The 14,563-nt window shown below is 45.3% G+C and overlaps 1 protein-coding gene across 2 annotated transcripts in view; it reads left to right on the forward strand.

Moving 5' to 3' along the window:
- EYA2 (EYA transcriptional coactivator and phosphatase 2) overlaps positions 1–14,563 on the forward strand; it is a 298,967-nt gene that overhangs the window by 160,162 nt on the left and 124,242 nt on the right. The gene's annotated exons all lie outside the window — the stretch shown is intronic.

Here is a 14,563-nt window from a genome sequence, read left to right on the forward strand (position 1 = left end):
CAAAAAAAAAAAAAAAAAAAAAAAAAAAAGTTCAACCATGTGTCCATAGTTATCAGGGAAAATCTCATGAGTTATGCCCAAATTCTCTGTTGTCTTCCTGCCCCTTCCAGGCTCTGAGATCCAAGGAGACAGGACCCCGCTCTTAAGATAGAAATCTCAGGGCTGGGCACGATGGCTCACACCTATAATCCCAGCACTTTGGGAGGCCGAGGCGAGCAGATTGCTTGAGCCCAGAAGTTCGAGACCAACCTAGGCAAGAGAGCAAAACCCTGTCTCTATAAAAAGTACAAAAATTAGCTGGGCATGATGGTGCACACCTGTAGTCCCAGCTGCTTGGGAGGCTGAGGTGGGAGGATCACTTGAGCCCAGGGAGGTTGAGGCTGCAGTGAGCCAAGATCACACATCTGCACTCCAGCCTGGGTGACAGAGTGAGGCACTGTTGAAAGAAAGAAAGAGAAGGGAGGGAGGAAGGAAAGAAGAAAGGAAGGAGGAAGGGAGGGAGGGAGGAAGAAAGGAAGAAGGGAGGGAGGGAGGAAGACAGAAAGGAGGGAGGAAGAAATCAATCAATCTCAGCACGTACTAGGCACTCAACGAAGACACGATGGCTGAAGGACAATGAATGAGCAGCTGGGTGAATGAAAGGTTTGCCTAGGAGGTGAGGGAATGGGGCAGGGCTTGCCAGCTGCAGCCATGTCTTTACTTTCACCACTTTGTATTCTGGATAAAGAAAAGAAACAGAAATAGACTATGAAGACTGGGATTTGTCCCTTTCTGGAACTTGGGCTGTGGTCACGGTGCTTGAGTGGGTGAGTTTTCTAACAGGCTCATGCCTCTGTACCTACTTGTGGCTTTTCCATTGTATACATTATATGCTGACTCCTTTTTATATCACACCCCATCTCATACCTCCAGACCTTTTCCACTTGCAGTCCTGGTAGGTTTTCAGGAATTTTATTTTCACATCAGCATCAGAAAGACTTTATTAAGATGGAGAACACATGCTTTGAGGTGTCACTGTGGAACCAGTAGAAGTCCCTTTGCTATGGGGAAAGAAATTGTAAGGTGGAAGGGAGGATGCTTATTCATTGGGATTATCCATGAGGCCTCCTTTGCACTGCCAGGGCTGGCATGTTAGATCCATGGGTGACCATGAGTTCACTGTAGGTTGGCCCAAAAGAACTAAGGCAGGCAGTGGCCTGTGCGACTTCCCACAGGTGTGTGGAGGCAGGACGGCCTGCTGGCTGGGAGCCTGGGCTGCCGAGTCAGGCTGACCTGGGCTTGAACCCTGCTCCACCCCTTCCCAGGAGGGCCTGCTTCCTAGGGCTGTGGTGGAGATTAAACAAGATAATGCATGCAAACTGATAAGCGGTGGGGAAGATAGTAAGTGTTCAACAAATGGAGGTTATTATTACTATTTCATTAGTATTTCTCCAGCTGCTAATGCCAATAACTGAAAGTCTTCCAAGGGCTTGGATTAAGTTAATACCAGGTTTGGCCCAGGAAAAGGAGGAGGGGTTTGCATGGTAACTGTCACCTCTCCTTAAAAAGAGGAGAAAATCCAGAAGACAACAAGCCCAAGGAGGGATGTTCAGAATCATCGGTCATCAGAGAAATGTAGACTAAAGACAACAAATGAGATGTTGGTCCCATAGGTTGGCAAAAATAGCAAGTGGGATCATGCCAAGTGCTTGTAGGGATGTGGGATGTGGGAACCACCTATGGACGGGGCACCCAGCCCTTCAGGAAATTAGGTCTGTGCAACCTTGGGACCCAGTGGTCGCACTCTATCCCAGGTCCCCCCTATATCCTGAGGAAACTCACACACAGGCCCACAAGGGGATGGGTGTGAGGGCGTTAATGGCAGCCTTGTTGGTGATGGGGGGAGAGAGAAGCCACACTAGTGCTGACCCTGGGGGAGTCAGTAGGAGAGATGTGAAGGACACACGTGGAAGGCCAGGCGTGGTGGCTCATGTTTGTAATTCCAGTGCTTTGGGAGGTCAAGGTAGGAGGATCACTTGAGGCCAGGAGTTTGAGACCAACCTGGGCAATAAAGCAAGATCCCAATCTCTAGAAAAATAAATAGCCAGGTATGGTGGTGCACACCTGTAGACCCCACTACTTGGGAGGCTGTGGGAGGAGAATCAATTCAGCCCAGGAATTCAAGGCTACAGTGAGCTATGATCGCGCCACCACACCCCAGCCTGGGCAACAGAGCAAGACCTAGTCTCTTAAAAAAGAATGCAGATGGTGGAGGAGGAGACATGCCCACTGCAACATGGGTGGATCTTAACAATTTAATGCTGGGAGAAAACGGAAACCCCATAAAACAATATACACAGAATTTACAGAAACAAATGCCTGCTTCCAAAACACTAGTGCACGTTTTGCACTAATGCACAGACAAACAAGAGAATATGCACAGGCACACCAGAATTAGTGCCTGTGGAGTGATGGGGAATGACAGGAAACAAATAACAAGAGGGGTCTTGGGTGGGCTCATGAAGAAAATGTACACAAGCCGAATTAACTCTGCCTTAACACCCGAGGTGCAGGATGGTGAGCGGGGAGGGACCAGCTTCTGAGGCTGTCCACATAGTTTCCCACACTGGGAGAGCCACAGTTCCTGGAACATAAAGAATCCCTCTGTCCTTTGTATAGTAGGTATAAATCTCAGACTACAGGCTCAGGGGGCCAAAAATAAAACTTTATTTTCAGCATTTCAATGTAATTTCTATGTCTGTCTCTCAGGCTAGAGTGCAGTGGCATGATCTTGGCTCACTGCAACTTCAGCCTCCCAAGTAGCTAGGATTACAGGTGACCACCACCACACCTAGCTAATTTTTGTATTTTTAGTAGAGACAGGGTTTTGCCATGTTGGCCAGGCTGGTCTCAAACTCCTGACCTCATGATCCACCTGCCTTGGCCTCCCGAAGTGCTGGGATTATAGGCATGAGTCACTGTACCTGGCCTATAATTTCTATTTCAAGCCACCATTCTTCTGGGAAAGTGAGAAAGTTTCATTTCAGTCATTTGAGGCTTTCCCCAAACTCTCCAGAATTTTGGCGATGGTCTGGAATCTTACTCAGTGCCAGTGTATTTGTAGTGCTGAAAGCTCATCCAGTTCTCCGTTGTAGGGACCCAGGCCACTGTCTTGGTCTAGGAGGCCCCTTTGGGTCTGGGACTCTTCACAGCTGTGTCTCTGCCACATTGAGGACACAGGAACCTTTCACTCTTCTGTCTTCCTAGAGCAGAGATCACAACGTGGAAACCCACAGCCCCCTCCATGCTACAAACACAGTTTTGTTTATTTTGTTTTGGTTTTGGTTTTTTTGTCCAACTAATTTGTATTGGTTACCTGCATTTAAAACTCAGGAGATTTTATATACAAATTCAGAAGCTCTGGAGCTCTGGCTACATTAGACTCACATTCTTATGGGGCAGAGGTTGGCTGGAGCTGAATAGCGTTCTATCAGTGAGGAGTGCTTTTAGCTGCAAGTAATAACAAGCCCGACTAATAGTGACTTAAACTATAATCACATTTATTGTATATTTAACAAGAACTTTCTACCCCAAGGTTAGTTTGGCAGCTCAATTATATAATCAAAAATCAGATTCATTTTATCCTTCTCCCATTTTGACCTCAGCATATGAGCCTTTTGCTTCTACTCTCATGGCTTCATGGCCCAATGTGGCTGCAGTCATTCCAGGAACTACATCCTCACATGACTCAGGGGAGGGGGTGTGGGGAGTGGAACAAAAGAAGAGTCTTTTCCAGAAGCCCCCTTGGCCAGAACTGGATAACATGGCCATCCTGAGGAAGGATCCAGCATCACATCATGCAAGGGAGGCCAGGAATGCAAGACTCAGTCTTCATCAGCCTAGACAGAAGGAAGCTATCAGGGGAGTGAGGAATCAGGCATGCCTGTTGGGAGGCCATGTGGTATCTGCCGCAAACCGCTGCTCCCTAAATACAGTTTGGCATTCCAGTTTGCCACAGTCCCCACCGTCCCCTGTTGTTCCCCACCGTCCCCTGTTGTTCCCCAGCACTGAAGCCGTCTATCACTGTGCCTGCAGCACCTCCTTCCCTCACTGGTGTCACTTGCTAGGCCTGTAAGGTTTGGATGCTGCTGACCTTGGACTCTTCATGCACAGAAGTGAAGGGTCCACAACTGCTCATCTTCATGTTTTTTTTGTTTTTGTTTTTGTTTTTTTTTTTTTGTGGAAATGGGATTTCGCTCTTGTTGCCCAGGCTGGAGTGCAATGGCATGATTTCGGCTCACCGCAACCTCTGCCTCCCAGGTTCAAGCAATTCTCCTACCTCAGTATCCCGAGTAGCTGGGATTACAGACATGCGCCACCATGCCCAGGTAATTTTGTATTTTTAGTGGAGATGGGAGTTTCACCATGTTGGTCAGGCTGGTCTCGAACTCTTGACCTCAAGTGATCCACCTGCCTTGGCCTCCCAAAGGGCTGGGATTGCAGATGTGAGCCACTGCGCCTGGCCCATCTTCATCTGTTTACTCTCCTTCTTCCCTTGTCTCTTATCCTACGCCATTTCCCTAGCCTTGAAGAATGGCCCTCCTTGAAGAAAATCAGGCCTAGCGTGGTGGCTCATGCCTGTAATCTCAGCACTTTGGGAGGCCTAGGCAGGAGGATCCCTTGAGTCCAGGAGTTTGACACCAGCCTCGGCAATATAGCAAGACCCCACCTCTACAAAAAATACAAGAAAACATTAGCTGGGCGTGGTGTCCCATGCCTGTATTCCCAGCTACTCCGGCAGCCAAGGTGGGTGGATTGCTTGAACCCGGGAAATCAAGGCTGCATTGAGCTATGATGGCACCACTGCACTCAGCCTGGGTGACAGACTAAGACCCTGTCTCAAAAAAAAAAAAAAAAAAGAAGATCCCCCTTAATTCATATTTCCTACTAAACCATTTTGCCTACCTCAATCTAATGCACAGTTGGTTCACCAATGGCAGCCAGTCCTCACACTGTTGCTGGTCTACAGAAACATAAATATGGAACTGAGAAAAAAAGTGAGAAATGTTTACAGTAATTAGATATGGGCACAACATCCAAGCACATGATCCTACGCTCATCTCATTGCATAGGGTGTAGACAGGTTTGGGACTGTTGCATCACAGGGCCAATTGCCTGTGGTGTGAGTTGCATGCTAATAACATGTCGTGAACCACATCTTAGTCCCCAAAGGGTCAGACATTTGAAAACGGATTCTTCCCCGCAGAGCTGAGAAACACTGGCGTGTTTCTCCAAAACAAAAGTCAGGTCCTCCCAGACTCTCAGGAGGACTTGGGAACTCAAGAGCCAGGATAACTCTTTCCTGCTGTTCCTTTCCACCTTGCTATGCCCCAGCTTAGGCTCCACGATCCACGATGGGACTGTCTGGGAGGAAGAATCCCAAGGCAACATCTCAAAACATCACCCTGACACATTTGCCTTCCTGCCTGAATCCTGGGCTCACCTACCACCTCTCACATGTGATGACATGATGAGGAATACCTGGTGCATCATGGATGTCCCAACTGTCCACCTCAGACCACCACCCCGGGAGCACTTCCTCAGCAGAGAAGTTGAGGAGAAGTTTCCAGAAAACGTATACATCCTCAGCATTTTCTTGAGGATCTGTCCATTAAACATAACTATCTAGATATGATTTTTAAAGGTTCTAATCCACCATGTAAACTGGGATCTGAAATTGAACAGGCCCCTCCGGAGTGCCCCCTTTGGACTGCACAGCTGGGGCTGAGTTCGCAGGGAGGTCACCCTGGTATTGCAGGCAGGCGCTGGCTCTTTTTTTTTTTGAGATGGAGTCTCGCTCTGTCGCCCAGGCTGGAGTGCAGTGGCACGATCTCGGCTCACTGCAAGCTCCGCCTCCCGGGCTCACGCCGTTCTCCTGCCTCAGCCTCCCGAGTAGCTGAGACTACAGGCGTCCGCCACTGCGCCCAGCTAATTTTTTGTATTTTTAGTAGAGATGGGGTTTCACCGTGGTCTCGATCTCCTGACCTTATGATCCGCCCGCCTCGGCCTCCCAAAGTGCTGGGATTACAGGCCTGAGCCACCGCACCCGGCTGGCACTGGCTCTTTTATGCTGTTATCTCCAGTTGTTGGGGAAACAGGAAGGCATGGCATCAGGCTCCGGGATCGGTGCAGAAAACACGTTCGCCTCCCGAGATACACGTAGCTGCTCTCCTGGCAGCTGTAATAAAGGAGGATGGGTCTTTCAAACTGAGAATATTTTGAAGATCCCAAATCTCGCCCAGATTCCGAGCAGCTCTGGCACGCAAGCTGTTTTGTGATCTCAGATCTCAGGGGTTCGTGTTGCATGGGAGGGCTGGGCCCAGCTTGTCTTCCCTCCATCCAGAAGAGCCTTCTGCAATGAATCTCAGCAGCCTGGTTAACACTGAGTCATAATATTGCCAATAAAAGGAAAGAAAAATATGGAAAGGGGGTATGCAGTTGGTGCCAAAGAGAGAGGGAATTGTTCCCTCAACTCCGGGGTGGGGCTGAAGACATCTTTGAAACTCCAATATAGTCTCTTCTCTTGGGCCTCAAGGTGCGGGGTGCCCAGGAGTGTGGCAGAAGGGGGGTGGGGGTAGTCTGATTTTTCTGGGCCTCTCTGTGCCCTTCCTTTTGCTGCCAAAACCTGGGAGACAGGCCCTGGGGACAGTGTGGGGAGGTAGTGGGAGCAGCAGTTTTGTTTTTTAAATTAAGGTAAAATTCCCATAACATAGAATTAACCATTAACCATTTTAAAGTGTACAATTCAGTGACGTTTAGTGCATTCACAATGTTATGCAGCCACCACCTCTGATTCCAACACATTTTCATCACTCCAAAAGGAAACCCCATAACTTTTAAGCTGTCATTTCTAATACTCCATCCCCCGGCCCTGGCAATCACAAACCTACTTTTTTGTCCCTGTAGGTTATCTTATTCTGGATACTTTATATGAATACAAATCCTTCAGTATGTGGCCTTGTATGTCTGGCTTATTTTATTTGGCATAATGTTGTTTGGGTTTATTTGTGTGTGTGGGTGTGTGTACGTGTACGTGCGTGCGTGTGTGTGTGTGTGTGTGTGTGTGTGTGTGTGTGTTGAAACAGTGAGGCCGGAGAATATGGTCTGGAGGCAGAGAACCTAAGGCCAATTCATGCTGACTTCCTAGAACTGAATCAAAAGGAAAACCCCACCTCTGCACCCCCAAGTAACAAAAGAATCAGAGGTTACTCCCTTTGCAACTCCCTGCCCCTTTTCCACTGTGTTGCAGATGAAAAGGAGAAAGTACCTCTGATTGTGGGCCAAGTCTTCATTTGCACAGGGTATAACTTTGTAATTTTACTTCAGCCTCTGGTCCTTCCTTGCAACCAATCAGACTAGCCGTGGGCCAAGTCTTCATTTACATAAGATGTAACCAGATAACCAATGGGAAACCTCTAGAGGGTATTTAAACCCCGGAAAACTCTGTAACCAGGACTCCTGAGCTGCTGCCACTCTGTGGAGTGTAATTTGGTTTCAATACATCTGTGCTTTCATTGCTTCATTCTTTCATTGCTTTTTTGTGCATTTTGTCCAATCCTTTGTTCAAAATGTCGAGAACCTGGGCAACTAATAGTCAAGACCCTCCACCAGTAACAACAGGATCTCACTCCCATTGCCCAGGCTGGAGTGCACTGGTGCCATCTGGGCTCGCTGCAGCTTCAACTTCCCGAGCTCAGATGATATTCCTACCTCAGCCACCAGAATAGCTGGGACTACAAGTATGGACCACTATGCCCAGTTAATTTTTTGTATTTTTAGTAGAGATGGGATTTCACCATGTTACCCAGGCTAAGAGCTCCTGGGCTCAAGTGATCCACCCTCCTCAGCCTCCCAAAGTGCTGGGATTATAGGTGTGAGCCACCACGCCCAGCCTCATTTGGCATGTTTTCAAAGGTCATCCATGCTTTATGTAGCATGTATCAGAATCTCATTCCTCTTTATGACGGAATAATACTCCATTGTATGGCTGAACCACATTTTGTTTATCCGTTCAGCCATCAATGGACACTTGGGTCATTTCTACCTTTCAGCCACTGTGAGTAGTGCTCCTATGAACTTTCACATCCAAGTTTTTGCTTAAATACTTGTTTTCAATTATTTTGGGTATAAACCCAGAAGTACAACTGCTGAGTCATATGGTAATTTTGCATGTACCTTTTTGAGGAATCATCCAATGTTTTCCAGTTTTTAATGCACCGTTTTACATTCTGTCAGCATGTATGAGTGTTCCATTTCTCCACATCCTCACCAACACTTTTTTTCTTTTTCTTTTTCTATTTTTATTATGGCCAAACTAGCGAGTGTGAAGGAGCAGCAGTTTTCAGCTCAGACACTCGTGTTGGGTCATGGAACCTTTCCCATTCTGAGTTTCGGTAAACTGAAGGACAATGCCCACCTTAGAGAGTAGACAGCAGTGTCACACAAGTCACTGTACATAGCATCCCTAGCACAGCGTCCAACATGAGAGGTGCTGTTCACTGGGGTGCTGTATTACTCTGTTCTCAGGCTGCTAGTAAAGACATACCTGCGACTGGGTCATTTATAAAGGAAAGAGGTTTAATTGACTCACAGTTCCACATGGCTGGGGAGGCCTCACAATCATGGTAGAAGGCAGAGGAGGAGCAAAGTCACATCTTACATGGTGGCAGGCAAGAGAGTGTGTGCAGGGGAACTCCCCTTTATAAAACCATCAGATCTCATGAGACTTACTATCACGAGAACAGCATGGGAAAGATCTGCCCTCATGATTCAATTACCTCCCACCAGGTCCCTCCCGTGACACATGGGAATTATGGGAGCTACAATTCAAGATGAGATTTGGGTGGGGACACAGCCAAACTATATCAGGTACCAAGGCCACCTCCAGGCACCATGTTACCTAGTGCTTCTCATTCTCAGTGTCATGAAAGACAAGGGCTTCTTCCCTCATTTAGCATAAAATAAAATAAAAACGAATCACCAGAGTATGTATTCCCAGCAGGGGAACTATCATCCCAAGAGGGGAAAAAGTGGTCCCTGGGAGTGAAGCAAAAACACATTCACATACAGTCCCGAAACAGATATACAGTCTAACTATAATAAGAAAATTTCATGGGAGGTGGGGTAATTCAGGGAGGGAAAAAAAACTATAAAAGAACCCTGGAGAAGGGTGGCAATAATGAAAAAGAGGTTGAGAAACAATGAAGTTTAAAACAATTTAAATTTGTTTAATTTTTATTTTATAATTTTTAATAAATTAAAAGCCTGATTTTTTATTATTAGATTTAACAGGCATAAAGTACTGTATTAAATTGCTCTGGAGGTTTTAATTTCTCTGTTTATCTCAGCGGCTTTCAGTTTCTTTACCTTAGACTGGTAATAAACACAGTGGCTTTCAATTTCTCTATTTATCTCATCAAAGACTAGTAATAAACAGTTTGTGAGCAGGCGCCAATCTGCAGTCCGCACCTCAGTAGTGCGGTGTAGAAGCATCACTGTGTCTTCGTCTGTCAGGAATTATCTCACTTCCTTATGTATCTGTTCATTTTATTGTTGTCTGTCTCTCTTACCTGAATGTCAGCGTCAACACCATATCTAAAACAGTGCCTGCCATGCGGTGATACTTGGCACATCACTAGGAAATGAATTGTTGAATGCCTGAGGGAATGAATGAATGAGTGAATGAATGTCCACTTAAAAATTGTTTTGCTGGCTGGGCATGGTGACTTACACCTGTAATCCAAGCACTTAGGGAGGCCAAGGTGGGCAGATTGCTTGAGCCCAGGAGTTCAACACCAGCTTGGGCAACATGGCTAAACCCCATCTCTACAAAAAGTTAGCCAGATGTGGTGGCATGCACCTGTAGTCTCAGCTGCTCAGGAGGCTCAGGTAAGAGGGTCATCAGAGCCTGGGAGGTCAAGACTGCAGTGAGCCGTGATCATGTCACTGCACTCCAGCCTAGGCAACAGAGTGAGACCTTGTCTCAAAAAATAATAATAATAACAATAATTTTACTGAGCCAGGCACTGGAGGCTACTTTTACTTAAAACCCAAGGAAACCAATCAACCAAAAATGGTAGCAGTTCTCTGCCTTTGACAGAGACTCAAAATAGCAATGTCTTCAACAAGAAAGAAGGCTATTTCTCTCTCACCTAAAAGTCCTAATGTGGCTGTTCTAGTCTGCAGATATGACGGGGGTCCAACCTCCTTATGTCTTGCTGCTCAGCTGCATGATCCAAGATGGCCCCATTCCATGGAGAAAGAGAAGCCGCCCCTGCCCTTCAAAATTTACTCCTATCCCCTTGCCTAGAACTCATCATGTGGCCACATTTAGCCATAGGGAAGCTGGGAATTGTAGTTTTTATTGTAATCAGCCATGTGCCCGGCTTAGAAACAGATTCTATTAATATGAGAGAGAAGGGGTGAATCAATATTAGGAGACCCTCCAGGAGACCTGCCATCATCACCTTAAGAGGATGTTTTTTTCATCTCATCCTTGCCTTCCCTCACTGGGCATTGTATCAGCCAGAAGGAAGAAAGAGGTCAGTGTTTCACATTCCAGCACCAAGCCAGGTATGTTTGTCAAAACCCTCCAGAGACCACATCTTGTGGCACAAGACTTCTGGGACCACGTGCCCCCTTCTTCCTGGGTCCTCTCTGGCACAGGATGGATTTCTCACTGCAGGCACTCTCTGGCTGCCCTCATGTTGTAGTTTGTTCAGCTGTCCATTCTTCAGCTGACCCTGGGTCACAAAATGAAAATAAACAAGAGACTATTTTGGAGAAGGCATGCCAAGGAACAAGACGATGGCCTGTTTGTTTCCAAACCTGCCCTGAGCCATCATTCAGAAGGCTGATGCAAAAGAAAAGAGAAATCAAAAGAGAAAACACTGCAGCCAGGAGTCTTTTGAGACAGGTGGCTTCCTAAGCTTTTGCAAGTAGGGTCACCATGGTAACCAGAACCAGACAGATGACCTCGAATGGAATAGACTGACCTAGACCTTCTGCTAAATGTGTCTAAGCAGGACATTGAGGACAGAGTGGGATTCCCAGCCTGAAGTTTAAGATGTACTATAGTCAACAAAAATTTAATTATACATTTTCAAATAACTAGAAGAGTATAATTGGATTGTTTATAACACGAAGGATAAATGCTTGAGGTGATGGATACCCCATTTACCCTGATGTGATTATTACACATTGCATGTCTCTATCAAAATAGCACATGTAACCCATAAATATATACACCTACTCTGTACCCACAAAAATTAAAAATGTTTAAATTTTTAAAAACTTTTAATGTAACAAATGAACCAAATTGTATACTGAGCCACTGGCACAACCACATAGAGAGGAACTATCTTAAGTGACTTTATTTACACATATTTTTATTCTTTTCCTTTTTCTTTCTTCCTTCCTGATGTTTCCAGCTTTTTTATCCTTTCCTTTCTGTGAGAGGAATTTCCTGTACCCATTCTTTCTGAGTAGAGCTGCTGTAACAAATTCTCTTGGTTTTCCTTCGTTTGAGGATGTCTTGATTTTCCCTTCATTCCTGAAGGATATTGTGTCTGGATATAGCATTCTGAGTTGACGTTTCTTTTCCTTAAGCCCTTGAAAAATGTTGTGCCATTTCCTTCTGGCCCCCATGGTTCCTGATGAGAAATCTGCTGTCATTCCTATTCTTTCTCCCTTATTCTGACACATTTTGTTTGATTAATAAATGAATGAATAAAAGAATTAATCTGAGCTCCACAGCCTACCAGCTCTATGACTTGGGAAGAGCTCCATTCCTAAGCCTCAGTTTCTCTGTATAGAACATAGGATTGGCAATTACATACCTTCCTCTCAGGATCGATGTGAGGATTAAGTGCAGTTATATACAAAGTGCCTAATACAGTGCTTGGTGCATAAAGCACTCAATAATCTCAGTGGAATGAATAAATGAATGCATGCATGAATTAATGAACTAATTAATGACCTCGGTGTCTTTGTGTAGAGAAGTCATGTGGTGCCATGGAAAGGCCCTGAGCTGGGAAGCAGGAGACAGGCTCAAGGCCTTGTCTGCTGCCAAGACCAAAGCACAGGAACAGCACTGTTTGCATTCCCCATTTGGACCATAAGTCTCCCCATTGGTCCTCAGTCTCCCCATCTGGACCATAAAGAATTTGTCATGGACTATTGGTTCTCAATTCTCAGTGTGCACTAGAATCTCCCAGAAAGGTTTGTTGTTGTTGTTTTCATATACTGATGCCTGGCCCAACTCTAGACTAACTCAAATCAGACTCTCTGTGGGAAGGGCCCTCAGACTGTTTTTTGTTTTGTTTTGTTTCTTGTTTCAAGTTCTTTGGGAGATTCTGATGCAGAGCAAGAGTTGAGATCCTATGGTCCTGATGGATCCATCATCTTGGATAATTGTAGAAGTGTTGTGGTTCCTTTATTGTCCTCTTATCTTCTCCTACCTTACCCCTGGGAAGTAAGTTTCCTGGAGTCCATTGTGCTTATTTCAGCCACTTTATAGAAAGTAGCCTTGGACTCTTAAAAGCTTCTTGTTTGATGTAGGTCACCGCTCATTTGAGTAGCCATTTGTTTTCTAACCAGCAACTAATGTGAATGTTTCGAGATGTGCCTGGAGTTGTGCCAGTAGCTGCTTTAAAACCTCTGGCAGCAGTCTTTGCCCTTTCAGCAGATGCAAACCACCTTCCAGGCTTCCATGTCCTGAAGCATCCAGCCCCAACTTTCTCATCTGACCTCATCTCATAAAAGAAGTCCATTGATTCAGTCCAATTCCTACCAAAATCCCAGATGGCATTTAGTAGAAACTGACATGCAAAGTAACTAAAAGCCAAAACAACCTTGAAAAAGAACAAAGTTGGAGAACTTATACTACCTGATTTCAAAACTCACCATGGGCCAGGCGTGGTGGCTCATGCCTGTAATCGCAGCACTTTGGGAGGCTGAGGCAGGCGGATCACCTGAGGTCAGGAGTTCAAGACAGCCTGGCCAACGTGGTAAAACCCCATCTCTACTAAAAATACAATTAGCTGGGCATAGTGGTGGCACCTGTAATCCCAGCTACATGGGAGGCTGAGGCAGGACAATCACTTGAACCCAGGAGGCAGAGGTTGCAGTGAGCCGAGATGACGCCACTGCACTCTAGCCTGGGTGAGAAGAGCGAGATTCTGTCTCAAAAAAAAAAAAAAATTCACCATAAAGCTTCAGTAATAAGGACAGGATGGAATTGGTATTGGATAGATAAATCAGTGAAACAGAATAAAGTCCAGAAATAAGCCTTCTCATTTATGGTCAGTTTATCTTTGGCAATGGTGCCAAGTAATTCAGTGGGGGAGGAAATGGATACCCCCCTCTCCATGATGTGTTTATTTCATATTTCATCCCTGTATGAAAACATCTCATGTACCCCAGAAATATATACACCCACTGTCTACCCACAAAAATTTTAAAAAATAATAAAATCAGTGGGGGAAAGGGTAGACTTTTTATAGTGGTCCTAGAACAACTTGTGTGTATGTGTGTGTGTGTGTGTGTATGTGTGTATGCACATATATATATGAAAAGATGAATTTAAGCCCTTATTCCACACTATACACAAAGATTAACTTAAATTGGATCATAGACTGAAATATGAGAACTAATACTATGAAATTTCTGGAAGAAAACACAAGAGCAGATCTTTGTGACCTTGAGTTAGGCAACAAAAGCAAAATCCATCAAAGAAAAGAATCGACAACCTACAATCTTTTGCTCTTCAAAAGATACCATTAAGAAAAAGACAAGCCACAAACTGGGAGATAATATTCACAAATCATGTATCTGATCAAGGACTTGTGTCCAAAGTATATAAAGAACTCTTATAACAGTAATAAGAGGGCAAACCTAATTTTTTTTTTTTTTTTTTTTTTTTTTTTTTGAAACAGAGTCTCGCTCTGTTGCCCAGGCTGGAGTGTGGTGGCGAGATCTCTGCTTACTGCAAGCTCCGTATCCCGGGTTCATGCCATTCTTCTGCCTCAGCCTCTCGGGTAGCTGGGACTACGGGCACCTGCCACCACACCTGGCTAATTTTTTGTATTTTTAGTAGAGACGGGATTTCACCGTGCTAGCCAGTACGGTCTCCATCTCCTGACCTCATGATCCGCCCTCCTCGGCCTCCCAAAGTGCTGGGATTACAGGTGTGAGCTACCACGCCTGGCCCTTATTTTTAAAAAAGATTTGACTAGGATTTGATGGGAAAAAGATTTGAGTAAATGTTTCATCAAAAAGATATGTGAATAGCTAAAAAGCACATGAAAAATGCCCAACACCATTAGTCATGTCACTAGAGAAATGTACTTAAAACCACAGTGAGATACAACCACATACTTACTAGAGGGGCTGTAATCAAGAAGACTGAAGTGACCAAGTGTCGGAGAATCTAGAACTCTTGTGCATTACCAGTCAGAGTGTAAAATGGCACAGCCACTTTGGAAAACAGTTTGGCCATTTCTTTTAAAAGGTAAACATAAGCTTA

The sequence above is a fragment of the Piliocolobus tephrosceles genome, chromosome 20, assembly GCF_002776525.5.
Source record: "Piliocolobus tephrosceles isolate RC106 chromosome 20, ASM277652v3, whole genome shotgun sequence".
NCBI classification, from domain to species: domain Eukaryota; kingdom Metazoa; phylum Chordata; class Mammalia; order Primates; family Cercopithecidae; genus Piliocolobus; species Piliocolobus tephrosceles.